The sequence below is a fragment of the Nipponia nippon genome, unplaced genomic scaffold, assembly GCF_047370975.1.
Source record: "Nipponia nippon isolate SJK-2023a ecotype South Korea unplaced genomic scaffold, ASM4737097v1 scaffold_2, whole genome shotgun sequence".
NCBI lineage: Eukaryota > Metazoa > Chordata > Aves > Pelecaniformes > Threskiornithidae > Nipponia > Nipponia nippon.
Window position 1 is genome coordinate 2,293,159 of NW_028262336.1, and position 26,744 is coordinate 2,319,902.

At 43.4% G+C, this 26,744-nt stretch overlaps 1 long non-coding RNA gene across 2 annotated transcripts; it reads right to left on the reverse strand.

Annotated features, from left to right (window-relative positions):
* Positions 1–308: 308 nt before the first annotated feature.
* LOC148055606 (uncharacterized) lies at positions 309–10,285 on the reverse strand. 2 transcript variants are annotated; one of them, XR_015704898.1, is made up of 3 exons: positions 10,158–10,285; positions 9,647–9,740; positions 309–1,976 (listed from the first exon to the last, which is right to left on the reverse strand). It is a non-coding gene; the product is annotated as an uncharacterized LOC148055606 (long non-coding RNA). The 2 variants fall into 2 exon arrangements; XR_015704897.1 differs by lacking the exon at positions 309–1,976 and adding an exon at positions 4,640–5,191.
* Between the last annotated feature and the right edge of the window lie 16,459 nt (positions 10,286–26,744).

Genomic DNA, 26,744 nt, shown 5'->3' on the forward strand with positions numbered 1-26,744 from the left:
TGGACACAATAGGTTTCAGTTTGTGCAATGATCCTATCAATTTCTGTGCAGCTGTGAGTAAGATCTAGATGTAACTGAAGATATAGAGGACATTTGCATCATCAACGGTAAAAATAAGAATTATTTTTCAATTAAGAATATTTTCAAGCAAAAAGTTTTTGGCACTGTTCAGTGCCTCTGTTCCTCTTCCAAACATATATAGCAAAAAAAAAAAAAAAATCCTACTGAAAATGGTACCAGGATTCCACAAAATTCAGACCTCAATTGAGGATATAGTTTCATGCTGTCTGGGCTCATTAGCTGTGCTGCGTATGTTGTCCTCATCAAATACTGGGCAGGTGCATTTCACAGGAAAACAAAAGTCCCTTGTATCTGCACTCTAAATGATTTTATTTTTCAGATGGCTTTAAGGAACAAAAGCAAGACCCTGCTGTTAAAATGTACAATCCAGATCTCTGGCCAAGACCACTGGCATTTCTGTACTCTGATGGGTAAACGTGCAGGCACCAGGCTGACGGGAGGCTGCAGAGGTTCTCCTCAAAGAGTCCTACTGTCTGGGCGGATGCGAAGGGCGAGGAGAGCTGAGGGCCAGGATGCGTATTTATTGCATCCCAGTGTACTTTCTGCACCGCTGCTTGCTCCAAAGCAGCAAGTGCAGCTCCATGGGGTGGGTTTGGAGTCAGAGCCCCACAGAATGGAGGCTTCTGTTCATCTGTGGTGCAGGAACATCTGCCAAGGTTTCTTCTGCTGTTCTACAAATGAGACTGGGTCCCAGCTGACAGACATCCCCCATCCCCCTCTCCCAGGAGACCGTCTCAAAGAAAGCCCAGCCATTCAGTTCATGCAGCAGCACAGGAGCATTTTGCCACCTGTTTTGCTTTGCCAGCTGAGCCGTTCAGGCTGTTTCTAGGAACAGGTGCCTTTCGCCAGCCCTATCTGCTGTTTCCAGGCAGAGTTCACCTCGACAGGATGATGAGCAGAGAGCTACAACCCTACTAAAGCTTCTTCTTGTCCCCCTGAAGAGCAGGACTGGGTGCACTCCTGACATCCTCCAGGTGTGAACCACATGGTCCCAGCCCACGCATTTCATCTTTGGCGACCCCAGTCTCATCTCCGTGAAGAAATTCTGCTATTCACAAAAGAGAGGGGACTCCTTCTGTGGAGCTGGCGCAGTATTAATCAGCCAGTAGACCGAGATTTTCAAAATTGTTATACAGACAAGCTAACTGTGCTAATCATGCAGTTTTGCCCCTGTCTTGCCAATTCAGGGATGTGAATCCCCTCCTCTTTGCTCCTTTCTGTCACCTTCTGTCTACTCTCCTGTCTCCTTGGTCCCTTAACTTTATGCAAATACCATTTTAAAATGTGTCAGAGGGCCATGAAACGATTTTCCTCATGCAGCAGATTTCAGGATCTTTAGCAATGACATCACAGGCCATCTGGAAAGGCCAGCAGCAGCCACATATCATCCCAGAACACACACATACCCAACACCTCCTTCCTATGTGGAAAAACGCAATCAAGTCCTCCTGGCTCAATGGAGTTGTAAATGTCCTTTAAATCTGTCACTTTAATGTCCTCCTTGGAAGAGGCAGAATGAGGAGGTAGTTTTTTTCCTTATGGCTCCTTATATTATAAACCAGAGGAATTCAAAGTACTCCATGGATTTGTTACAGGAGTTCTTTGAAAATACTGTATTGTCTTCTGGCAGCAGCAGCCGCCGCAATAAAGTTTTGAACTGTGTTTCCTTCTGACATTCAGGAGAGTCAGAAGTCAACCTGGCCGCGAGCAGCTGAGACAAGACAAATCTTTCATTGCAGCAGACTACCAGAGTCAGGCATACTCTATAGGGAAGGGTTCATTCTTTCAGGGTACATTTAGGAAAGGTGTAAAAATCAGGTTTTCCATCCCAGGGAAAAACATCATGCTTGGAGGACAGGGCTACGGTGCCTGCTGCCTGTGGAATATTAGCAAATCTGTAAAAAAATTAATGCACAATTTGTAGAGTGGTTAGCAACCCTCACAAGCACATAATACCTCTCCAAAATGATGTCAGCAAAACGAGGGGTAGCGAAACCCTATATTGCTGCACCCCAATGCACCAATATTTTCAGCACCTTTCCTGACAATTGGAACTACAATGGCTTATTATGCTCAGCTAAATAGAAAACTGCATGCAACGAGGAGACCAGCGCAACGGGACAAACAGCAAGCATAACAAACAGAACAACCAGCAAGAACAACATGGAAATCATCAAATAAGAAAAGGTGCTGTAATGGGAAAACCAGGTATTTTCAAGTTGAAAACTTCGGACAAGCTTTTCTTTTCAGTTCAATTAATGCTTCCATACATAAGGAGGTTACACTACATTCCTTTTTGTATTTTTTGCACTTTAATCCTTTTTTCCACTTGATATTTATTTTTCAGTTCAGTTTTTCCTTTCTTTTTTCCTTTAATTATCTTTTCACTCTACAGTTCATTTTAGCATAGTGGCATGCTTGACTGGCCAACCTGGCAGGCATGTAGCATTCCAGTACTGCATTTATGAAAGCAATGGATGAACTGGCTTCCCTGCTAACTATTCTTTTTTAATTGTTGAGGATGCACTAAAAGACATAACCAGCTTTTGCATTTTGATTTTTGTAAATTTGTCTTGTAAGCTTTTTTGTCTTCTAATTTCTCACTCCTAATATTCTTGGTTTGATCCGTAGTCAGCATCATGGTTGTCTTTGCCAAGTCTGCAGTAACCACCATATGATTTTTCTTGTTCTTGTTTCTTGCTCAGATTTTGTTCTCTTCTTCATCCTGCATTTGAGTTTAATCCTTGTACTTACAAGCCTGACAGAAGGCTTGGACCTAAAGGGCCCTAAACACAATGTCCCCGCTTGAAAGACATGCCACAGCAAGTGCTCAGAAGATCCGATCCCCAACATACGTGTGGTGTTTTCTGTACGTGAGTCTTTGGTTTGCTTCTGATTACTGTACTCCTTTTTCTTAAAATAGTTTTGAATCTCAGTCTCTGTAAGCTCCCTTCTGCATCCATTAGAATTCTCTTACTGTGTTTTTTCCTCAATTATTGCAATTTTCTCCTTTTTTGTGGTCAGTTGCTGTTTCACTTTTGTGTGGGCAGGAAAAGAGGTTTTGTGCTGACAATGTCGATTAATCAGTATGGCCACATGTCGGGATATTTTTAGAGGGAAAAAAACCCTGAGTTTTGAAATATTTTTAATGTGGAAAAAGAACAAATGAAAGCATTGCAACCAGAATTAATACTTAAATACCATTCTTAAAAGCAAATAATTATTCAGTGTAAAGGATAGTTGACATTAAAACAATTTTGAAATTTTCCTCAGCACTTATAAAACCCCTTCGGTTCTGGCTGTTTTAAAACGGTTCTGGTAATGCATACTGGAAAGTAAAGGAATGTATACAGACCATGTAATTCTCTGTGAAAAGACAGAACAGTGAGGCTGATATTTCCATAGCCTGATTTCTTAAGAAACCTTCTTTAGAAAGAATTGGAAATGAGTTTTCAGGACTCAGCCAACTTACAAATTATAAGCAAACACAACAGAGATCCCAGAATGCAAAACCTATTTAGGCACGTAACATCCCATGAATGCTAGACAGAAAGGGCAACTAAGCGAGACTTTTAAAATTACTTTTAAAATTAAAAGTCTGAATTCTTCTGAACTGAGAGCTCTGACTACAGTCTGTAAAGTGACCATTAGCTAAAAGCATTCAGTTTGCCAAGAAGCTTGGCTTTATGTAGCCCTTAAGGTCCCAGAAATTTAGCAAAGCCACCTAATGTGGACAAGGGTGAAAGTGTACCAGCCAGATCTTACACTTTTGATTGCACCGTCTGCATGTTTTCCAGATGTTCTGCTCGCAGCCAGCTGGCTGGCATGGCAGGTCCTCGTCACCTGCTGGCCACTCTCTGCAGTGTTGCGCCACTGGGCTGCTCTACCAGACCAGTGGTTCAAAGGTGGCCAATGGTCTCAGCACATGGGCTTCTGCCAGCCAGCTCCTCCCTTCAGGGAGGCAGTGCTTCAGGTTTGGCTATTGCAGACAGGTTACCAAAACTGTGAATCTCTTTGCTTTGCATGTGCTGCTGGGACTTTTGGCACTCTTAAATTGGACTGCCACATCAAGAGAAATGGTTTGGGGGCAGCCAGTGGATTACAACTCCTCCAGATAGATTTTTTTTGCACAAGAAAGGTGTACAGTTCTTTTCTTGTAATACCTCTCACCCTGTTAACCAGAAAGTCACAACTGGGGGTTGTGTTCCACCATCAAATGCAGAGCACCTGGAGGACAGCAACATCCTTTCAGTCTTGCATACAACATCCAAGAAGGGGTCAGGAGACCCCCAGCAGAGCAGGTGTGTTGGCACCCTTTTCCTACTTTTTCTATTTCATTGTTCAGGACTCAGGAAAAAAAAAAAAAATCTTTCTCCCTACAATTAGGAAATTCACGCAGATCTGAGGAAAATAAGAACTGAGTAGGGAACCTTTTGTATGTGCATTTTTGAATCGTCATTTCACTAATCTGCAACCTTAGAACTTTTGATAAACCCTTTAATCTCTACCACTGAAGCTAATGGAGTTTTGTCTGAGTGATCATCTTCTACAGTCTACATTGCTTCACAGATGCAGTGATGGTGGTCACACATTGATCCACGATAATTGCTGGGACACTGTGAAAATGCCCCAGAGAGTGTTTTCCAACATGTCCTAAAGGAGCGGGTCTACCTACCTTTCTATGAAGAGACTGAATATACTCGCCCTGTAAACATAATGTTTATCTCCAATTCATTCAAGGAAGACTGTAACGGTGCAGTGATCTGGCTAGGTGGCCTGCTCAACGGAACTTCACATGCAAAAGTCACTTGCACAGCAAACGTTATCTTAAGCAACAAGATTATCCTCTATTCAACAACGCAGATGAGAGAAGGAGAGATTGGGTCCTAGAAAAGCCCTAGGGTGATCCTGGTATTTCCCAGTGGAATGAGGAAGGAGCAATACTAAACTTTGTAAGGGTGGTCTTTAGAGTTATGGGAGAACTTGGGCTGATGCAGGCTGAGGGAAAATAAAAGCTTTCACTGGCGTTTTCAAAAGTGTCTCAGTCTTAGCAGCTTACATTCCATTTCCAAGAGTACTTCCAGCCTGGCTTTCTGAGGTTGTGAGGTGCCTGCAGGTACAGAAAGGCATTTCTTGAGAATTTCAACAACAGTCTGTCACATTAAGCACCTAAATTCCCCTGAACTCTAGAGGCACAAGGTACCTAATCTTTTAAAATACTGGTAGATACCTGTTTGCATTTGAAAATCTGATCTAAGTCAGCAAGACTCCCAGATCTCTAACACGTTCAGTCACTTTGATGCCTAACCCACACTGATGCAGATATTGGCAGATTTACTTTCTTAAGTGGCACCTAATCCATTATGGAGTATGTACAGCACGCTTCCCTAGCTGCTGGTGGGAGCATAAGCCCTAGGAGAAGGACGAGAGAGTAGGGGAAAGTGTGAACTAAACTTTTTTTAAAAAAAAAAATTGCTTCTGTTATGAGGACTTGAAAACCTACTAAAAAATATCTGCCTTAACATAGAACAAATCATACCATAGAGTTGGAAATAAATTGTAAATAAAAAGGAGGAAAACTGATAGGAAGAACAGATACCCAGAGACACTGAGCCAAACTAAAAAATATGCTGGATGCATTAGAAACAAGAAGGCTCTAGGTGTAGCAGGGAAAGATGATGGTGTAAGAGCAATTTCCAGGAAGCAGAGGAGCAGCAAAGAACTTTAATGAGTTCTCCGCACATTTTTATCATGGAAAACAATAGGGAACTTCTTATTGCAAGGGTCCTTTTATGGGAAACGAATGTAACCATAAGAAGTGTAATTTGCAAGGTCAAAGTTTCAGAGCAATCTGAAAAACTCAAGTGGAGGAAATCACTGTGAGCCGATGGCTCTGTGAAAGGGTTTAGAAGGGAAGAAAATATAAAATTGCACAGATATTGATAAGAATGTGGAGTTTATGCAGAAGTATAGCAACTGTTTCTGAAGACTAGAAAGCCTCTTGCATGTTACCTTGTTCAGCTTTTGAAAGGGGCCAAGAACGAGCTGGGGAATTGGAGATCACTTACCTCTGTGCTAAAGAAAGTAAAGACTTTCTCCCTAACAGCAGATAGACTAGACTGTATCACAACACCCATGGAGCACTCCTCCTTCGTTTATTTTCCTTAGGGAAGGTGAGTTCCAACAAGCAGAACATTTCCTTTGCAGCGTTCCTCTGAGATGAGAGCATATCAGCGCAACCTTTTCACCACTGGTTTTTACTGCAGTACTTCAGTGAAAATGGTCCTTAGGCATGCCCAGGATAAACCATAAGTTTTTTGTATCATAGATAAGAACAAACCATAATATCTGCAAAAATTTGGCTACTGGAATGCACACATCTTTGCAACATTGTATACGTTCAAAACATAGATTGCAGAAGACAATTCCCAACTGCCTTTTCATCTATTTTTCTTCTCTGGCACTATTCACAGCTTACTGTTTGCAACAAGATAACTTAGTTCACCAGATTTGTTTCTACCTTGAGAGGGCCATAGTGGTTGCACATGAGAAACTCAAAGCGGAGCAGATCTGACGTATTCAGGGCATTGCAGAACCACGTTGGATGATCATGTATTGAAACAGGCTGGTATTTTTAGATAGCCACAAAGCTATCCTGAACCTTAGCAACACCCTTAACTTGCAAAGGCCCTGCAAGACTCTCCATGCTTCTGGCACCAATTCATATTCATAGGCATCGAGTGTACAAGCAAGCTATCAAACTTTGCTAAGAGTCAAACAAAACAGCAAAGATGCAGCCTCCATACTAGCATTTCCTGACTTGATGTTTAATGTCTGATTAATGATGTTTAATCACACAACCTAAGTTGTCACTTCAAAGACAGTGGTGGATTAAAACATCGACACAGTTGTCAATGATCAATTGAGCAGGTAATTCTGAGAATTTTTTTTTTTAATTCCAAAGCATACAGTTAATCATGAAAATATATAAAGGAAATAAATATGTACCCATAGTCTTTTAAAATATTAAGAAAAATACTCACTTATTGACATTAATGTACTGTAAAGTAAGTGTTGTAAGTAATGGGGGGAATCCAGAGGGAAGAGGGTGCTTGGGCACCGTGTACGAGAATGCTGTTGCAGAAGGTGTTGCATGTCCAAAATACAACCACCTGAAGTTTGTTAAATATTTTTTTTGTTGAAGCGTGAAATTACAAGAAAATGTTTTGGTAAAAGTCACAGGATTTTACTCCACATGTATGCAAACACACACACTCATAACCAAACTTGTTTATGAGGTTCTTGAGAATAGCTACTAAGGGAGAGATAGAAGTGTTCTTTATGTTCTGCAACTACTGCTTTCTGTCATTGTCCTGCTCTTATTTTTGGTCCATCATTTTCGTCATCCTAGATCTCTTTTGGTCCCTAAGCCTGAAGAAGCACAGACACTTCCCTGCAAGTCTTATTTCTCGTACATACTCTTCCACCAACCTTTCATCCTGTTTGCACTATGGCAAGTGATACCTATAGGTAGAGAACAGAAATATGGGCTACAGCCGTCTTCTGTTCCAGCCACACACCAGTCACCAGGTTAACACAGCTGCCTCACACAGACCTTTCTCTCTGAGCTCAGAGAAGGTCCCTGCAAGAGCTGTTTCCTGGTCCTGGAGATAGGCAACTTGACAATTTTTTCTGCTCTAACACAGTGGAAACACAGAAAAAGCCTTAACCTTAAAATTTGCAATAACAGTAAGATGCTCGAGTGAATAAAATGAAGAATTTCCACAAAACAGACTGTAAGTGGTTTTATTCCAGCTTTGGGGGTATCTCTGAACATCCTGAAGAGTAGAGCTGACCTCTATTTTCTAGAGTCTGCACACAGAAAAAGATGAATGAGAAAAAAAAAAAAAGACATTCTTTAAAACATCAACTCCTTTGCAACTTAATAGGACTCTGATCACCCATGTAAAATGAGTCATGTTTTATTACACTCTTCTCTAACCCTGACCTCCTCCACTCAGACACACCTCATGGAAAGAGAGGTAGAAGCACAATTTCAAGGGAAAGAAGCAGGTAATAATATTAAATGGCCACGGTGGGACTGCAGCAATGGATTGAGCAGATTGGATTTGCCCAGTGCACCAAAATGCCCATTCAGCCCTCACCTCTTTACAGGCTGCCTTCCCAGTCCCTCTGTGCTATATTTCATGGTCAAATTCAGGTGATGACATGGACAATTTAGTGTCTGAGTTCTTTCTAACCCAGGACATGGTGTTGTAATTACACGCTCCAGTGCAGGCCTGCATTCCGAGATAACAAACAACCTTGTAAAAGAGGGGAAAAAAATCCTTTAATAGAGTGCAGTTCCCTTCTCCCCAGACTGAGAAAGCAAAATGGCAAAGGAAATTTCACAGCATTGCTGCGTACCCGGAAGGGCCAATCCGAGGGAGCCCAGGTAACACCAGAAATTATTCTCCAAGAGCTAATGACCACTAAAAGCATAGCTTCCTCCTTCGTTTTAAGTGTTTTGCTACAGGCTTAATGCAAATGCAATTTTCATAAGCAGCTCTTTCCCAGATACATTACCTCTGACAATACTACTTCAGTCTCTGGTCTTGCTCGAAACACTGCTCATTGAGTGTCAGAGGCTCATTCCATAAAGCAGTTTTCATTCAAGCAAATTATCTCCCAGCACACACTCAATAAATCTACACCCAAATCATCTGCATTTCCATGCTTTGGCCTCAAGACAGTGGTAAAGGACTGCGGGTTAGGACTGCAAAGTACTGCGAGACGCAAATCACAGGAAAAAATACCCATGTGTCAGAAGGCAGAAGAACCAGGAGATTAGAAGATCACACAAAGTTTCTCTCAAAGATATAATTAAGGGAGACCCGGTAGGGGCAAGATGGGGCTTGTAGGTAGCAGTATCATTACATAGCTGCTTGAAAAAGGTGCCCTTTTTTTGCCAGGATCAGCTTTAACATTCATTAAAAAGTTAAGAGTCATTGCCTGATCCATTTGTTGAAAAAAAACTTACGGTTACCACTGCCTCAGCCACAGGCTCAATCTCTTGTTGGGTCCTTCAGCTCTCAGTCCTTCATCCAAGTATGAAATATCAAAATACTTCAAATTCTAGACTGGGTCCTCAAAGTTTATCATTCTGCCATTGCCTTTTAACAGCCCTAGGGTATTTGTGTTCTTTAATTTGAGCCCCTTCCTGCTTGGTGTTTTTTTCTTTATAGTCTACTTATACATATGAATGCATTCACAGCAAACATCCCAAAAATCAAGTCAAGAGACAGTATTCATATATTATCACAGAGAAGACACCCCCCTTTTCACTTATATTTTTTTCAAGCTCTGTCATGAGCAGATGTTATTTTATCTTCATGCCAACTGGAACAACAGCTCTAAGAGGTATGAACCATACCATTCATCTCAGCAGTGTTAATTCAGGGTTGATCTATACATAGGCTGGAACTAAAAAAACACCAGCCCTATAAATCATACCTGTACTTCACATGTGTACATGAAAATTGTGAAGGTTCATCCACATACTAACCTGAGTCGGTTAAATCACTGCCAGCACAGGGGACAGACAAACTCCTATATTGGCTCCAGTGTCTTCTGTGCAAATCTGGCAGAGAGTCCCTGCGCTTAAGAGGAAAAGGCCACTCAGAATGTAAAAGCACAGCATAGATTCACTGGTAAGTTCAGATTTAAACCCAAGTTGCTATTTTGGTTCCAGTTTGGGTGCACATAAGCCCTCCAATGCCTGGAGATAACAGCTTAAATGTCACTACAATTAACCTTTTCATTCCTGTTCACAGGTCTCCGTAACTTATTTACCATGCGTCACTCCGTTGCCACATGCGGACAGGCATAGGAGACACAATGCCTTACGTTTCTCCTTATATTTCTCAGTTAACAGAACCTTGGGCCCTCCTGGGATATATCAAACTCAAGGAGCTCAGGAAAGCCCAGAAACACTTTGCATCATATATGAACCTCTGTACAACAGGGAAGAAGGGGGGAAATAATTTTCCAGCCACCGTCCCTTCCTGCCTCCTCACCTTTGTGTCTTTTCCACACCTCGTTGGCTCTGTTGCTACCCTGCAAATGGATTCACACAGGTGCACACAGATAAAGCTGAAAGATAACAAGGGCCATCAGGGATCAATTTGAATCTCCTGGTTTCAAGCAGGAGCACTTAAAGCTCTCTTCCCCCTTTTGTTCCCTTAATAAAGTATCTCTGCATTTTGCCATGTGCTGAGGGCACACCCAAGCCGGCTTTAGGCTACCCAACACAGGTACAAGTGGCTCTCTAATTGTGTCAACGTGTACTTAATATCAGGTGCAAAATCCAGGCTAGGGATTTGATGGCTTACCTATTGCCTCTACAACTGCCTTGTTGTATGGCATATGCATATACAGTCTCTGAGAATCAATGTTAAAAATGCTCCTCGTCCACATTACTGCAAATATGGCTTTAGCACTCTGTGCAACACCCGCTCTGTGTTTTATGGGCGCTGAGCCTCAAAAGCGGGATTGATACATAGCGGGACATTATTTAAAGGCTGGGAGAGTAAAATTGCTAGTGATGTGTCCAAAAATGTTTACAATATTTATTATGTGATCTAGCATGTTGCATAAACACACCCAAGCTCTGTGCACAAGCAATCACCGATATATTTATGCTGTGGCTCTGGAGCCTAAGTGCAAAAATGTACAATAAAGCAGTAGACTGAGGCTGTCAGGCATGAGGGAACAATCAAGTACCGTGTGATGAAACAAAATTGGAAGCCATTACATCTTCTGGATGCTGAAAGTAGATTTTTTAGAATATTTTAGTATTAAATGCTATTTTGAAAGGCATCATAAAAAACTTGCTTTCACATGAAAGAGGGTAAAGAAAGGATCCTTCCCTTTTGAAATGACAAACATTCCTAGGCACTGCACTTCACTACAGAAGTTTCCAATGACAGCAAATAATATTGTATTGGCAAGCTCTCAAGTGGCAGGCTGCATTGCACATCAAAAACTGCTATCTGATGGTGATTTCACAGGAGGAACAAGCATCTGCTGTGCCAAGCCATTATCTTAAGCCTATGATAACAAAACCGAAATGATTGAATATAAAATGCCTGCTAAACAGCAGGGATAAAGCTAAAGAACTAAGTTGGATGATGACCTTACAATTCAACTAGCAGATGATTTAGATAAATGTGACTGTTTTTCCATTCATTTCGATGAGCTCATTGATATAAGGTCTGTAATACAGCTACACACACGCACAGAGTAAAGGAAAGAGAGAGTACTATACCTATATCTGTATATCTACCAGATGCTGAAGTAAAAAATACACTAATGAAGTTGCCTAACTTCAAGAGCCAGCTGAATGTTAAGATGTGTGTACACAGCAGGAGTGAAGTTAATGTCTGAATTGATAGTGAGGTATCAAAACTTTTAAGCATCACTACAGATGCTTACGAGATATGATTGCTACAAAAGTCAAATTCGAAAAATCAGTTCAATACCAACTTGTGGCATCACATTACTGTGTATAAAGAAGCATTCTGGATGAACAAGAATTAAAAAAAAAAGGAGAGATGGTAGTGGGAACTTTAACCAAGTTATGTTGCTTCACATGGGTTGCCTCTTCACCTAGAGCGAAGAGGATGGGTAGAAGAATCTTCATCTCCTAGAAAAAGATAGCACTCAACAAGTAAGGTCATTGATTTGTAATAGCAAGCAATACCTTTGCTAAGTGTTTGGAGAAAACGAGTCCATTTCTGATCTCTGCAATTGTTCAGTGACCACCATTTTTTCACTGCAAGCATCAAAATGGTTGAGAAGGCAGAGCAGGGATGCTGTTCCAAGAATGAGAAAGAACAAGCATTACCAAGCTCTGTCCTCATCTTCCCTCTTCCATAGCCTCTTTTTGCTTCTTGTCAGGCCTTCTGTCCTTTGCTAGTGCAGCTGTCTAAATAGTCTGGCGGAAAGGAAAGAGAAAAATGTTGCTGCCTTTCTTCTTTCTCTATACCACAGAACTTTCTCATCTTGAATTGCAACCACAGCAGTCTCCTTTTTTTCTGGCCTAGTCTCCCACGAACTCCCCACTAAAAAAAACATCACTAAAGATAAGTTTTAGGTCCATAGTTTTGGCCACTAACCAGTGACATGCTGCCTAAGTTTTATGAAGAGGCCCTCCCACTCCTGCCAAATGTTCTCCATTTCAGCCAGGGATATGTGATGTACAGGCTAATCCCAAATCATGAGCCTCACTCCATCAAGGAACTCATTTTTAATCCCTCATGACTCTCACAGATACTGTAAATCTCCCACCCCCAGCATCTATTTCTCATCTGTAAGAAAACTCAGCACCAGCATTCCTCTAACACACCCGTCTGAGAAAGTAACATAGCTGGTGCAACTGCTTAAGGGCCTGTTTGCTCAACTTACAGGATTAAAAAAATCAAATACAGGACGCCTGTTACAAGAAGTAATTACACAGCCTCATTTTGCTATAAAGCTGTGGCCACCCAGAGACAAGAGGCCCCACTCCCCTTGTTTCTTGGTACATTCCCACAGTTCCCCTATGTCTGCTAGTCCCTAAAATGCAAGATGCCCTCTCCAGTGCACTCAGACTTTCCTTCCCTGACTTCGTAGTTTTTTTAGCTCATCTTAAAATAAATGGCCTTGGCATCTCTTCCTAGATTCATCAGCATTTATTACCCCATAAGAAGGTCACGCAAAGCAGTGAGATCATCAGGAAGCAGAAGAGTGGGGCTGCCACACAAAGGAGGACAAGTGGGGAGCCAAGGGCGATCCCAGCCCAGGCAGGGACCTGGAGAGGATCTGGAGAGGGAGGGCAGTGCTGAGGGGCTGGTAACTATTTCTGTTGACAGCCCCAACCAAGGCAAGGTGATGGATCATGTCCAGGGTCCATCTGGGGAGCTCAGTGAGGAACAGATGGAGAAAGGGGACAGAGATGGGACTGGATATGAGACTATAACATAGGTCCATAGGTTCCTGAGCTGCAACAGAGCCCAAGGACCATGTGCAGCGTGGGTGGGTGGAGTGACCTTGCTGCACAGGGCCATTAAGTCCTATTAGTGCATCAAGGGCCCTGACAGATATATCTTGATAACTTAGGGTAAAGTGAATAACTTTTAAAATGAAGTCTCCGGAGGAACTCCCCAACAGTGACCTCTAGCACACAGGCTGCTGTTTTTGTACTTCCCACACAAAGCATCAATGAATTATTGGAGACCCAGCACACCACCTCAGTAATAATAGCAACGATGATGTATAGTCTCTTGTGTGATGGACTGAAAGAGGCAGTCATGGCTCGGGACTCCTCAGTGGAGAGTGGTGGAAGCCAAGAACACTGCCAGTGGAGGGGGGGGAGGATCCTGTGCAATACTGGGACACCACAAAGATGAACAAAGAAAACTTTTCTGTACAATTTTTGTGGGTTTTTTTGTTTTTTAAAAATTCTTACTGTATCTCTCAGCTGAACTATTCCTTTCCCTACAAGCAGATCTGTCAATTTACTTCAATCTTTTGAGGCTTTAATGCACCTGATTCTTTGCAACTATGTTAACTTGTGGTATCTTCTGCATCTCAAGCTTGATATTCTACACAGCCCTTAATTTAGACATGTAACTGCTGTAAAACATCTGGACTGTAAAGAACCAGTCTCTTCTCTCACCAAATAAGGAATTGTCCTACATTAAGAGGGATGTTATTCCTTTTATTTTCTCTCTCACTGACTTCTCTAAGAAATTTCCCTGCCCCTCTTCCTACCTCTCTTCTTCTCTGCAGTGTTAAAAGGCAAGAGACTCTTACGCCCCTGCTCTCTAACCCTGACTTACCCCCCACTCCTGCCACGGATTAACCTTTCTGTGGACTCACACCTCCCTTTGTCTGCGATCCCACTTATGTGGGATCCCTGTTCACCCTTAATCTGAAAGAGGACACAGGTCTTTCATCTGAGCATCACGGTGAATGGGCTGCAGGCCAAGGCACTACCCCACCCAGGGCAGGCAGGTAACACTGCACGTTGACATCACTTTTTTGAACAGAAATCCTAAGAAACATTTATTTGCTTGGTTTCTCTCCCTGCTTGCTTTGCTCTGGCAAATGCCTTTGCTGTATCTTTTCTTTATTTCGTACAGTCTTCATCAGTCCAACTTTTTCTCTTTTGCAAAACCTGATGAAATTTTCCCCAAGAACGACTGCATTCTTAAGAGGCTTTTACTGTACATTTTGTCTTCCCCTTAAGGAACTTACTGACGTGGGTTGTTTTTTTCTTTTTTTTTTTCCTTTTTATTTCTTTCTCTATTTTCTCATTGCAATTTGCATATTTGTTTTGTAACATTGCTTTGCTTCTCCAAGGGTGAATCCATATTTTACTTAGATTCTCCTTATTTCCCCTTAGTTGCCTTGATTATGGCCCGTGTGTTCCTCATGAAAAAACAGACTGTCAGTACTTTGTTGAGGTTGATTCTAGCTGGTTCATGTCAGTCAGGAAAGGAGAAAGTAAAGGTGAAGAATCAGATCTGTGGTGGAAGAAGACATGATGTTTGGAGAAGCATTTTCCCACCATCCTCACTGTGGTGTACCCAAGCACTTTCCTGTGACAGCCTGCCAACACTTTTCGTGTCCAAATTTGTCACTTTGAAAACCTGGCAAGCCTGCTGGGGGATGACGACGGAAAGGTGGAGGTGGAGGTGTGGTGGGGAGGGCCAGCCTCTTCCATTAGTTTCTGCCACTGGCCATGAAAGATGAAAGACCCTGGGGTTTAGGACATAGGGGGTGTATCTCCAGGGAGAACTGAAATTCAAGCAGGGGAAGACACTTCCAGAGGCAGCAAGGCACAGGTCTGCATATTGAAAACAGAAAATGGGTGTCAGATGATATTGATTCCTAGATGTCCCTCTCTCATCCCTGTATTCTTCCCATCTGAGCTCCACTCACATTAGGACAGGCCAGTGTAATCTGTCTTCCATATGTTGTAAAGAGAAACTGTCTCTTCAATGGCAAAACCATATCAATTGTTCCCTGCCAGACCCCTCCCCGTGGCTTGTGATGAATGGCCCCAGCATGCCGCCTGCTCCGGGAGATACGCACTTTGCTCACTGGAGATTGCAGCCTTTCTCCAAACCTTTCAGCAAGGTTTAACAAGTTCATATTTCTTAACCAGACCCTGTTCGCAGAACTCTGTCAGAAGTGGATAAATCAGGCTGGCGAGTAACAAAGAGGCATTATCTTGTCACTTGGGCTAAGTTTCTCATAGGTACTTGAGAACCTGCCTCCCACTCCCACTGCAATCAATAGCAGAGAGGTAGTAAGCTCTTTGGGACGCTGGGCCTTAGTGGCCAAAGTAGATTTGTTGCATATTAGGATTTTGCTACTGTATTTTTATTCTGCCTGTTGACTTCAATAGCAATTCAGTGGTTGTGGAGTGGTTGTGGAGTGGTTCTATACTTTAGGGGGCAGGAAACTATTTTCAATAATCAATATTTCTTGTGAAATTACTACGTGCCTTTATCACTGTATTTTTAATTGAGGAAATTATTCAGTTTCCTGCTTAAAAACCTGGTTTTAAAGATGAGCGATTTCAGTTACCACAGTTTGGGTCCTACAAAAAGTTCAGCAAAATCTGAAATTCTGTACCAGTATGTAAACTCTTGCATAAAGAGATTTTACATGTTAAAAAGCATACCTTTTTGCCATTGCCTTGTGCAGCTGTAAACACCAGTTACCACAACAGCAGGAAAATGTTAAGTATCTCAGGTCAAAGCTCCTGAGCAGCTGCAGCATCCCTGGCAGAGTGGAATCAGACCGCACTGTGCTCATTGTCTGGGTGTCTATAACAAAATCTCACCCAAAGATGGTGTGATTGACCTGATCCGCAGTGAAGACACAATGTCTGTGTAAGTAAGAGTGAACACAAGGGGCACAGTGTGGCATGGAGGGGGACAGAAGGGTCAAGTGCTCCTCTTCACAGGAGCATCATGACCTTGCCTCTCATTCCTCAGCATCCTTCCCCTTCTCTACCTGGCTTACTCTCTCTTGCTGTTCTCCCCACCTTGCTGAAACCTTCATTTCTTCTATTACTTCATTTTTTTATGTTCTGCCATGCTCACTCACCACATCTGAGAGTTTTGCAGCTGCTGCTGTCTTCCCATGTCCTAAGAAAAGTGCTACCCTCTCCCATCAGAGACCTTCTCCTGGGACCAGAACTTTCAATCAAACCAGATGAAGCAGTTGCATCAGCAAAGACTCCCAGAAAGTCATTGTCCTTGGCTTCCTCCTCCAACAAAAGTACATTCAGGAGGGTAGGTGCTAGCGCATCCCTCGCCAGCAGGTCTAAGCAGTAAGCCCCTGAGTGTCATTTGCAAGGGAACGGGAACAGAAATAAGACAGGAACAGCAACCTGGCAGCAACCTGACCAGGAACAGAAGCAAGGCTTGCTCCCCTGCCTGAGGTCCTGTGGGTAACAGTGGCAGGAATGAGGACAAGCTATCATCATCTGTGTGAGACTGCCAAAAAGGCAGTGTGATGCTCCTGGGCATGGCTTGTTGAGGGGCCCACCGCCTGGAAAGCAAAGTTTTATAGTATGGCTTCCCCTCCGACAGCTTCAAGCCACATGAGTAGCAGGGACACTCGGTCTGCCGGGTTGCAGTAATTCTAGTACAAAGCCAAGCCCCCAAAATATGTACAGTGTTGATGTAGAGGCCTCAGCACAAGCTTTTTTGATCTATTGGTTTGCTCCTCCTGTGCCATGCTACTTCCTAACGTAGATGTAAAGTTTTATAGAGGAAATACTGCATTGGTGTGCATGGAGTGTGAATGACAGCGTGCCTGTACATGGGCATCAAAAGACAAGGCAGAGCAGGAGGTAAACACTGCTGATCATAGAGCAAGTGAAGAGACTGAGATGCGCCGTGAGACCAAGAGTCCAGATAACACAAAGGAGCTGAGAGGCACTGGACAGAGAACTGACTACAAGGCCATCACAGATGTGGAGCAACAGTGGTGTGATGCAGCTCTACCTTGTCCTAAGCCTTCCTTATCCGCAGGGATACAAACAAAAATGACAAAAATCACTTAATGATGTTTTAATCTCTTTTCTCCTTTTTTTTCACAGAGTACAATGCAGCAGATAACGCCATGTACCAGAGTGGAACCTTTTAACATGCCCCAATTCACAGGGCCCTGCCAATGCCAGAATTACCCAACAGATGTGTTGGATTCAGAAATAAATCTAACCTGTAGCACCAACTGGTTCAGCCACTAGCTGCACGCACATCAAGAAGCCAGGGTAACGGCTTAGCAGCCCAACTGCCTCTTTTCCCTCTTGAAGCGGGGAAGGCATAAGGCAGAAAAAGCTGAGGCAAGTGCTCTGTGCTCAGCTCCCGTCACTGTGACAAGAAGATGTAGCTGCCAGCGGGACCATCTGAAGGTCTCTGTTCTCAGCATTTATGTGGCCAGGTGCAAATTTTCTAAAGGAAGGCAGTGGGGGGCAAAAGGAGCAGGGCTGTTGTTGCTGCAGGCCATTAACACCTCCTGGAGCTGTGCACACACGCCAGGTCCGACCAGGCTGCACAGTCCTCTCCTCCCATGGTCCATGCACACGGTATGCTACACGTACAATAAACTTGACATGCCCGTCCACCCTCTCCTTAGGGAACAAGGGGCACTGACTACAGCCGTAAGATTATTAGTTTAAAACTGAGAAAGTGGAGGGGGGAAGGTCGGGGGTTGGCAGGTTTTTTTTACTTTTAAGCACAAATGCTGAACCTGTGGGATTCACTGTATCACTGAGGTCAACAGTTTGTTGCTGTTCAGAAAGGGATTAGGGATTTATATGGATAATGAGAGCATATACAGTTTTATTAGACAGACTCAGAAAAAATGCTTTGAGATGAGATCTAAGTCCTTCTCATGTTTCAGGGCATAAGCCAAACATTAAGTGATAGAGGCTGGAAAGAAAAATGCTGTATTCAGTAATCGTCTACTTCATCATTCCTTTCTGCCTCCCCTGATACAGCAGGCACCAAAAAGAGCCTGTGGACTTCAGATCACTGGTCCTTCCCCGGTCATGCCAGGGCTGTTCCTAAGGCAAGAACAAAAGCAAGGCTCTAGAGCTTTCCAACACAGGAGTGCATGTGCATCTAACCGCCCAAACAGGGGCAAACAAGTATTCATCCCTACTCAGGCACCAATGCAGGTCTCTTAAAAATAGGCACAGCGTTTCCCCATTTTTTACAGCAGGATGTTGTTCAGTTTGTGGCACGTTAATTACTATTTACGGGGCTGCTATAAAAATTAGTTACCTTTTTATAACAAAAGGCCCACAGCCAATATTTTATAGACAACACACAAAGAGGTTTGGAATTGATGATTTACAGATCAGGAAATAACACTTAATCAGCTTCCCTACCTTCCCAAGCGGGGCTGTGCAGTTTTACGCCACCTTGCTGTTTTCAACTCATTATTTATTGATGTTGATTGCTTGACATTCACGACAGGATACGCTTGTTCTGAGAGGTGCACTCTGGGATTTATCCCAACGTGGCAGAGAGGTGTGGGTTATATTATTTTGCCCGCAAGTCAGCTGTATCGTATGTCCCAGCACATAGAGTGGTCTCTAGCGTTTATGTCACACAACATAAAACCTGCTTTCACGGAGGGCGACCGCTTTCCCTGCACCACACACGGAGGAACCCCAAGAATGCGAAGCAAATACCTCATTTACACCATCCCCATGGCGTGAAATGCACATCGCCGTCCTGCCAAAGCACCACTTCTGCTTACCACCACCTACTTCTGTAACATCTTTCATCAGACAAACTGAAAGCTCTTTACCCCCGTGAATCAATTAACTGCACACTGTCACCATGATGTGGAAAGACAGGGGATAGCTGTAGGTAATTTGTAGATAAGTAAGTGGAGGCATTTCTTATGATCATATTCCACCTTAAGTGCTATAAATCACAGTCAGTTGATTAATGTCTGCAAACCCCTTGGAGTGGCTTGCGCTTAGTGTATCACTGCTGAAACACTGCTAATGTGGTTTGAGCCATTATGGAGTGGAGAATAGCCTGATGTGCTGCCACCCGCAGCAAGGGCAGGCGAGGACCTGCTCAGCATCACGCCTGACGGCTCTGCAGAGCTGACAGTAACGCCGTGCAGGAGGACACATTACCACTGTTCTGCCCTAACTACTCCACATCCCTCCCTTGCTGGAGAAGATATGGAAGAAGAAGAATTAAATAAAAGCCTACAGTCTCCAACCCTGCAGACTGCCACCTGCACTGAACACGGGGTTACAGTATGATCAACCATACCTAGAGCTCAGCACTCCTAACACAGGCAGTCTTACCTTGGGAGTTTCCAAACCACAGCTGTCAGCATCTTTTGGGAAATAGTCATTGTAAAAGGATGTCTGTAGCCCAAGTTAATCCAAAATAAAAATAAAAAAAAAAATGCTTCTACTAGTTCTGCACTCTTCTGCAGGCTCATATTAGGTTTTGCAGCCACATACTGTCCTTTGAGAAGAGTGTGGTTATTCTTCAAATAGGTACAACTTTACATTCATCTCTGTCATACACGCTGAGAAACCAAAGTATGGGACCACCTTTACCTGGAATTAATTTTTGAAGTACTACTACTTTATGGCCAGCCAAAAGATAAAGAGTCCAGGGATAGTTTATTGATGTATTTTGCTAACTAGGTTTTTGAGAAGAGAGTTGTTTTTCAAATTTGACTTCAATGACTTTTCTTTTTACTAACTAGGTAAAAGGATTATTTTGCATTTGTTTTTTTATTTCTATTTTTATTTAAAGTGATTTATAAAATTATTTCTTATTTGTTCACAAGTATTGTTCTAAGACAAACAAATCAACACACATGTTTCTGAAACAGTATGCAATGCATTTCAGCAGTTTATATGTTACAGATGGTTGAATTGGGAAAAAAGCATCTGCAAACATGCCAGCAAACACCCCTCCTATGACCCAGTCCCACAGCCTGTCCAACCTTTCTAGTCATTTTCCGTCATCTAGTAGTACGCCAACTTTGCATTTCTTTAAATGCTTAACCCAGGGCACGCAGACGCCCAGGCATTTGTTACAGCTTTTGTTTGAAAGCACTTAGCACCTATTTAAACTCCACTTCACATGCTTGCACAAAGTAATTACTCACAGTTCATCTCCTCATGAAAAGGAGACAATACAGACACGGAAAATGAAATATACTGTAATCTACAATTGGTAACTTTCTGGAAAAAATAAATCCATGAATATTCATGAGCATGGAATGGATAAGAGAAAGGAGCTGTAAATCATGAAGAGAAAACCTATGGCCCACTCAGTTCAGATTTTTGACAGCTTCACAGTGAATGACATCCTGATTTTCAATGAGCGCCATCTATTTCATTAGGAAAGGTTTTCAGTGACGTTTACATGGGAGCACAAGTCCAAAAACCTGGGGAGCCTGCATAACTGGACAGAAAACGAAAGCTAATAAGCATGTTAAATCAGCAACTAATATATCTACAGGAAGCATTTAGTGGACAAAAGGAGGCGGTCTGCAAGACTTTATGAAGAATGATAAACCATTGTATTACACAGGGGAGTGTGCGGTTTCTGGTGCCCCCACTTCAAAAGACTGATAGAAAACCTAAGAGCATCTACATGGTGTCTGTACTGATATAATGAATTTGTCTGAACTCACTAATGCTACAAAACTCGAGAAAGGAGTAGCAAGAGTAATTCCCCAGTAATATATTTCAATATCTTGGAATATGTCTATTCCAATATGTCTTACTGTAAAAGCCATAACCAATGTAGTTTGTCCAAAATAAAGTCAAGAGCTGACTCGATTCACAACCTCAGAGAGCTAAAGAGCATTCAGACATCTAATAGCACCTCGTGGTTATCACAAGACCTTGAAGTTCCACCCTCTGTGTTGCTCATTAACATACATGTCTAAAGACAGGAAGACATAGAGACTCCCAGCATTGTTCCTGGTAGTTTGTAATTACTACCTTTGCTACAAAAATATGTGCCTATTTTCAATTTAGATTTCACAGAATCATAGAATCGTAGAATAGTTTGGGATGGAAGGGACCTTTAAAGGTCATCTCGTCCCCTGCAATGCACAGGGATGTCTTCAACCAGATCAGGTTGCTCAGAGCCCCATCCAACCTGACCTTGAATGTTTCCAGGGATGGGGCATCTACCACCTCCCTGGGCAACGCTGCTTTTGATGCAGCCCAGGATACAGTTGGCTTTCTGGGCTGCGAGCGCACATTGTTGGCTCATGTCCAGCTTTTCATCCACCTGTACCCCCAAGTCCTTCTCAGCAGGGCTGCTCTCAATCCCTTCATCCCCCAGCCTGTACTGATACTGGAGGCTGCCCCAACCCAGGTGCAGTCGTCTGGCTTTAGCTTACTGTCATCAGTACTAATTATGCCTTCCTATGGTGGACCAGAACCCCTAGAGCCCTTAGTGTTTGCTTTCCATGGAAGTATTTTTCCACAGTGTAATACTCATCTCTGAATATTCTATTCAAGGCAAAAAAGCAATCAAGTCTCAAAGTTTCTCCACATTTTCTATAACTGAAGTTTCTATAGCACTCAATCAATCGTTATGGTTCTTCTCTGCTCTCCAGTCAATACTGAAAATATTTAAAAATAGAGAACCTGGAACTGAACAAGTTATCCCCATCCCATTTTCCCCAGTGGTCTACACAGAGGTCAAGTCTCCTCTCTTCCATGTACTTTCATACCTACCTAATGACTGCATTAGTTCTTTCTGCCATCTGGACCAGGTGCAGAGATGGAGAGATTATGCAGAATGCTTGTTTGCTGAGACTTTTAAATCTATTCAGTGTGTCAGGATACAATCTCTCTTTCAAAAGTATGGCTTATTCTTCTGCCTATGGCACTGAATTTGGCTGTATGTTAATTTAAAAAGAATGGTCCCAGTCTGCCATGTAACCTAGGCTTCCCAATGATTCATTTTCATTCTCATTATTTCCAGTCTGTACCATTTCTTCCATGATCACTAGTCCTCAGCAAGCTTCTATAGACAAATTTCTATGCCTTGAAGATGGAACTTTGTATTTGAACCTTGTCTGGCTGGGATGGAGTTAACTTTCCTCATGGCAGGTTGCATGGTGCTGTGCTTTCGATTTGTGGCTCAAGTAGTGTTGATAACACACTAATATTTTGGCCATCGCTGAGCAGTGCTTGCACCGTGTCAAAGCTTTCTCTGTATGTCACTCTGCGCACACACACACACGGAGCTCCCAGTGAGTAGGCTGGGGGTGAGCAAGAGGTTGGGAGGGGACACAGCCAGGACAGCTGACCCAAACTGGCAGAAGGAATACTGCATACTATGTAACATCATGCTCAGCAAGAAAAACTGGGGTAAATGAAGAAGCTGGGGGGTGGCTGTTGCCTTCTGAGGAGGCTGTTGCTTGGAGTCTGGCTGGGCATTGGTCTGCTTGTGGGAGGTGGTGAGTGAGTGCCTTTGCATCACTTGGTTTGTTTCTTCTTTCTTTCACCTATTAAACTGTTTTGCTGGAGAAGAAAAGAAAGAAGAAAACTCATGAGAAGATCTGTTTTGCTGGAGAAGAAAAGAAGAGAAAACTCAGTTTTCTCATTTTTGTTCTTCCTATTCTTTCCCTCATCCCACTGGGGTGGAGGGAATCGGCGAGTGGCTGTGGGGGTGCTTGTGTGGGGTCAACCCACAACAATATTAATGAAATACCTTTTGTGATTGAAAAAATATTACGCATATTTTTTGAAATGCTATTGATATGCCACTGCTGGCTGTGTGAAACCTTAAACACATGTCCCAAATTGAGGTCTCCATAACAAATGTACTGTAACTCTGTTATGTCACCCCTGTTAATTGTGTCAACGGGACCACTCAAGAGTTTATTGTATAACTGATCTATACGCCTAAAAGCCTCCCTGTTAAAATCTACCTCTCTCCCTGACAGGGAGGAATTAATCACTCACGGGCTTCAAACAGTGTATATCTGGGAGAAGATGCCTGATATTAATTAATCCAGTAAATGAAACAAAATCCAGTGACTGTAACTTGAATTGGAGCTAAGGGGAACATGCAATATTTAACCTTTGGAATAAGCATAGGATGCAGAAGACTCTCAGCTCCTGAAGTCTTTAAGTTGCTGGTGCATTTCTTTCAACAGTACATGACACAGTTCAGCGGTGATCCACGGAGCGCCTAAAAAATTCAACCTGCTCAGTGAATGCCCTGGATGGTCCCCTCTCCCGAGTATGGGGTAAACTGGTGGTAGCTGCCTAGTCTAGGTGACCAGAATGACCCCTCCATCATGTAGTGGGTGCCCTGAACCTCATGACTTCTGTCTGATTGAGAGATTGACATGAGAGAATCCAATGGTTCTTGAGGAATAAGTCACCTGGGAAAAACCTGCAATCGTTTCCTCTTGTGGCAGAAGTCTGTTCCCAGACTGCACCTTTGCCAGGGGCTCTTTAAACTCAAGGAACAGGCAATGAGCAGGAAAGGGATGCATGAGCTGGACAGCTGAATTGTAGAAAACTGTAGGAAATGTAGGGCCTGCCCAGCCCGGCTCTGTATGATTCCCTGCTCCCGGAATAATGTTTGTGACTTCTTTGTTCAAAAAAGAATAGGCACCTCTAGCCTATTTGAGCCTTCAGTTATCAGCTCAGTGCAGAAGTTACTGCTGACATTCTCTGGCCAGTGCTATGCAGCGTTATGTGCAGGGCTGGCACTCTGGCTTTAAAGTTGATGAATCAACTGAAGGAAAACTAAAAGAAACATGTCTGGCTTGATTCTGCTGCAGTGATGAGATGACCCTAGTAATCCCTCCAAGGCTTCAAAGATGGTAGCATTGCTAAAGGTGACTTAGGTGGATAAGAATGAAGGCAAGGGATACATTGAAGCAAATGAAAGATATTTTCCATCCTGCCATGAAGGTGTGTCAAGCAGTAATCTGATCTTCTATGGGCAGAGTAGGAACTCCACCGCTGTGGGCTCGTTAACTGGCAAAACACTGGAAACCACCTGAGAACCTGCCCCTCAAAGCACTGCAACGAGGACTCCTGCCCCATCCAAAGTCTTGCTTGCTTCTCATTACAGAAGCAGCATGCCTCAGGTCCTCCCCATCGCTTGCCATGGTGGCAGGAATACCCTTTCCTTGAGAGCTAGGTCTGTTTGCTCCCAGCCAGTGAGTGGGGTCCCTCTTCAGTCGCCCTTGCACATGTGCACTTCATTGTACTAAAGCTATGTAACAGTGCTGGCTTGATTTATGAGGGCTGCATTTCTTCCAGTGATCCCTGCTGGTACAGGACTCACTACTTCCCTTTTATGTGTCTGTGTCAGAGGGCAACTGGCAACCAGCTGTTGGAAACTGATTTTAAAAAAAACAACAAAAACCTTTATTATCATCGTGGTATTATTTCAAGTCCCGGTACCTGCCTATAGTTTCTGTAAGGAGGGCAATGGAGACTGTGGCTGAAGGCTAGCTTTATCACTGGTATGAAGAAATTAAAATTAAATCATCAGATTTCGCACTTGGACAAGTCACCGGAGTTAGTGAACCAAAAGGCATTCCCTGAGAATCCCACTGCAAAGCAACTGTGATTCAGACCAAGGATGTGTTTTCCCAGTAGGATTTATACTCAGAGACCATACAATATACGTATTTCTCCCTCCTAGGTGGCTGTTAATAAAGCAATATCAAAAGCTCAGGAACAATAATTATAGTAATAGCATCTTCTTGTTGAAAGCAAATCTCCCCTCATACATCAGATCCAGCTGATCTGTTGTGCTCTTGTACATTGTGCAGATGCAGCGGTTGTGGAAAGAGGTGGCTGGTGCTCGGCCTTCTGCCTTCTTCCCTTGCCAGGCAAACACAAGACTCCTGACACTCCTCAGGTGGGCCTACAGCCTCTGCCCTCTTCGTGTGCACCCGCCCTGGTGCCTCCCCAGGACTGTCCCCGGTTCAAAGAGTCTCGGTTTCCACCTGTGCCAGAATTACTGGGGTGGCTGGCCACAGAAGTTCAGGATGCATAGACAGACAGACTAGCAAATGGTCCAAGCATTACAGAAATGCATTGGAGAGAAGTGGTCAAACCATGAGTCTGAATGTTCTGGCCTCGAATGAACTTTGCAGAAATGCGTATCTAGAAATCCACACGTGGTGTTTACAGAACACCCTTCAGCCTACTTTACAAAGTACGAAGGGTTTGTAATTGCAGTATTTGTCCTCTTGAGCATGTCAGTCCCTTCCTAAGACCTGCTGAACTTAAAGGACAATTGCAACCAAATTTGAGGGAGAGCTGAATGGCTCTGAGGTAAGTTCCTTAAATTTCTTTGAAAATTGGCAGCTGAGTAATGGAGGAAGGGCCACATTAGTGTTTTCAGTAATGGAAAGGCATAGGAAGGAGCTGGGGATATTGAGGTCAGATGGAGGGAATAGGGGAAGGTCTAGGAGAAGGCAGGAGGACCAGAGGTACTGCCAAGGGAGAGGCAGGGAGGTGGCTTCTTGCAGCACCAGAGTAGGAGAAGAGCTGCAGGGATGCAGGGTACAAATCCATAGGAAACCAGGCTTCGTGAGTTCAATGGCTTACGGATCCTACCAAAACTCTGCAAAATCAGTTTGCTAAAAAAATCTACCTCACCTGATCTTCTTTACCTCTCAGTGAAGTACACATGGAAGATTTTTGAGAAGTGCTGTGTCACTGTAGCACAAGTGAGGAAGAACGAAGAGTACAACTGAAGTGACAGGCGATTGAATTGAGACGGGTGGCAGGAATTGCCCGGGTTCCCGTTGGACGCAGCCCTCGGGGCTGCTTTGCACACAGGCAACCGCCTTTAGACCCCAGCTGAGGGAACTCACGCAGGAGCTGAACAAACTCCCCAGATCTTCCTTCCCCGTGGAAGGCAGGCACCCAAAGCCAAACAGCAAACCCACCTCCTTCGTGCTGCCCAGCGCCCTGTGCCTCCCAAGCCGTCCCCATCCCCCCCTCCTCACCTCCTCCTGCCTCCGCTCATGCCAGGTGACAGCCAGCCTCAGGAAGGTATTTATTTTTGCATTATTGGCTAGCTTTGTTTTACCTCCTAAGTAAACCTTCCAGTATTTATAGCCTCGCATCCACACTTGTAGTATATATTAGCCTTTTATGCCTTCTCTGTCACCTGTTGAAATGAGAACTCAGGGTCTTCGGGCCTCTGCGGCCCTTCCCTTACATTAACTTAAATCACACCAGATGTGGGCCCTTACTGCAGAGGAAGACTAATTGATTTCGCCAGTCACAATATGCCTATTGTTTTTTAACACAAATAAACACTGTGGTGTGTGGGGTTTGGGGTTCTTTTGGGTTTTTTTTTCTTTGCCACAAGAGCCAAAGGTTATTCAATTAAAGGACTCCAGAAAGTGTGACTAATAATCCATGGGCAGGGTATTTCTACAGTAAAAAGGCACGGGGGAAAGAAAAAAAAAAAAAAAAGAAGAAAAAAAAAAATAATCTCCACGCTACCCTGAGAACAGCGGCCTCACCGGGGCCAGCCATAACTGTGATGGATGGCTGGTGTGTGTAAGACGTTATTATTTGTTATGTGAGTGGG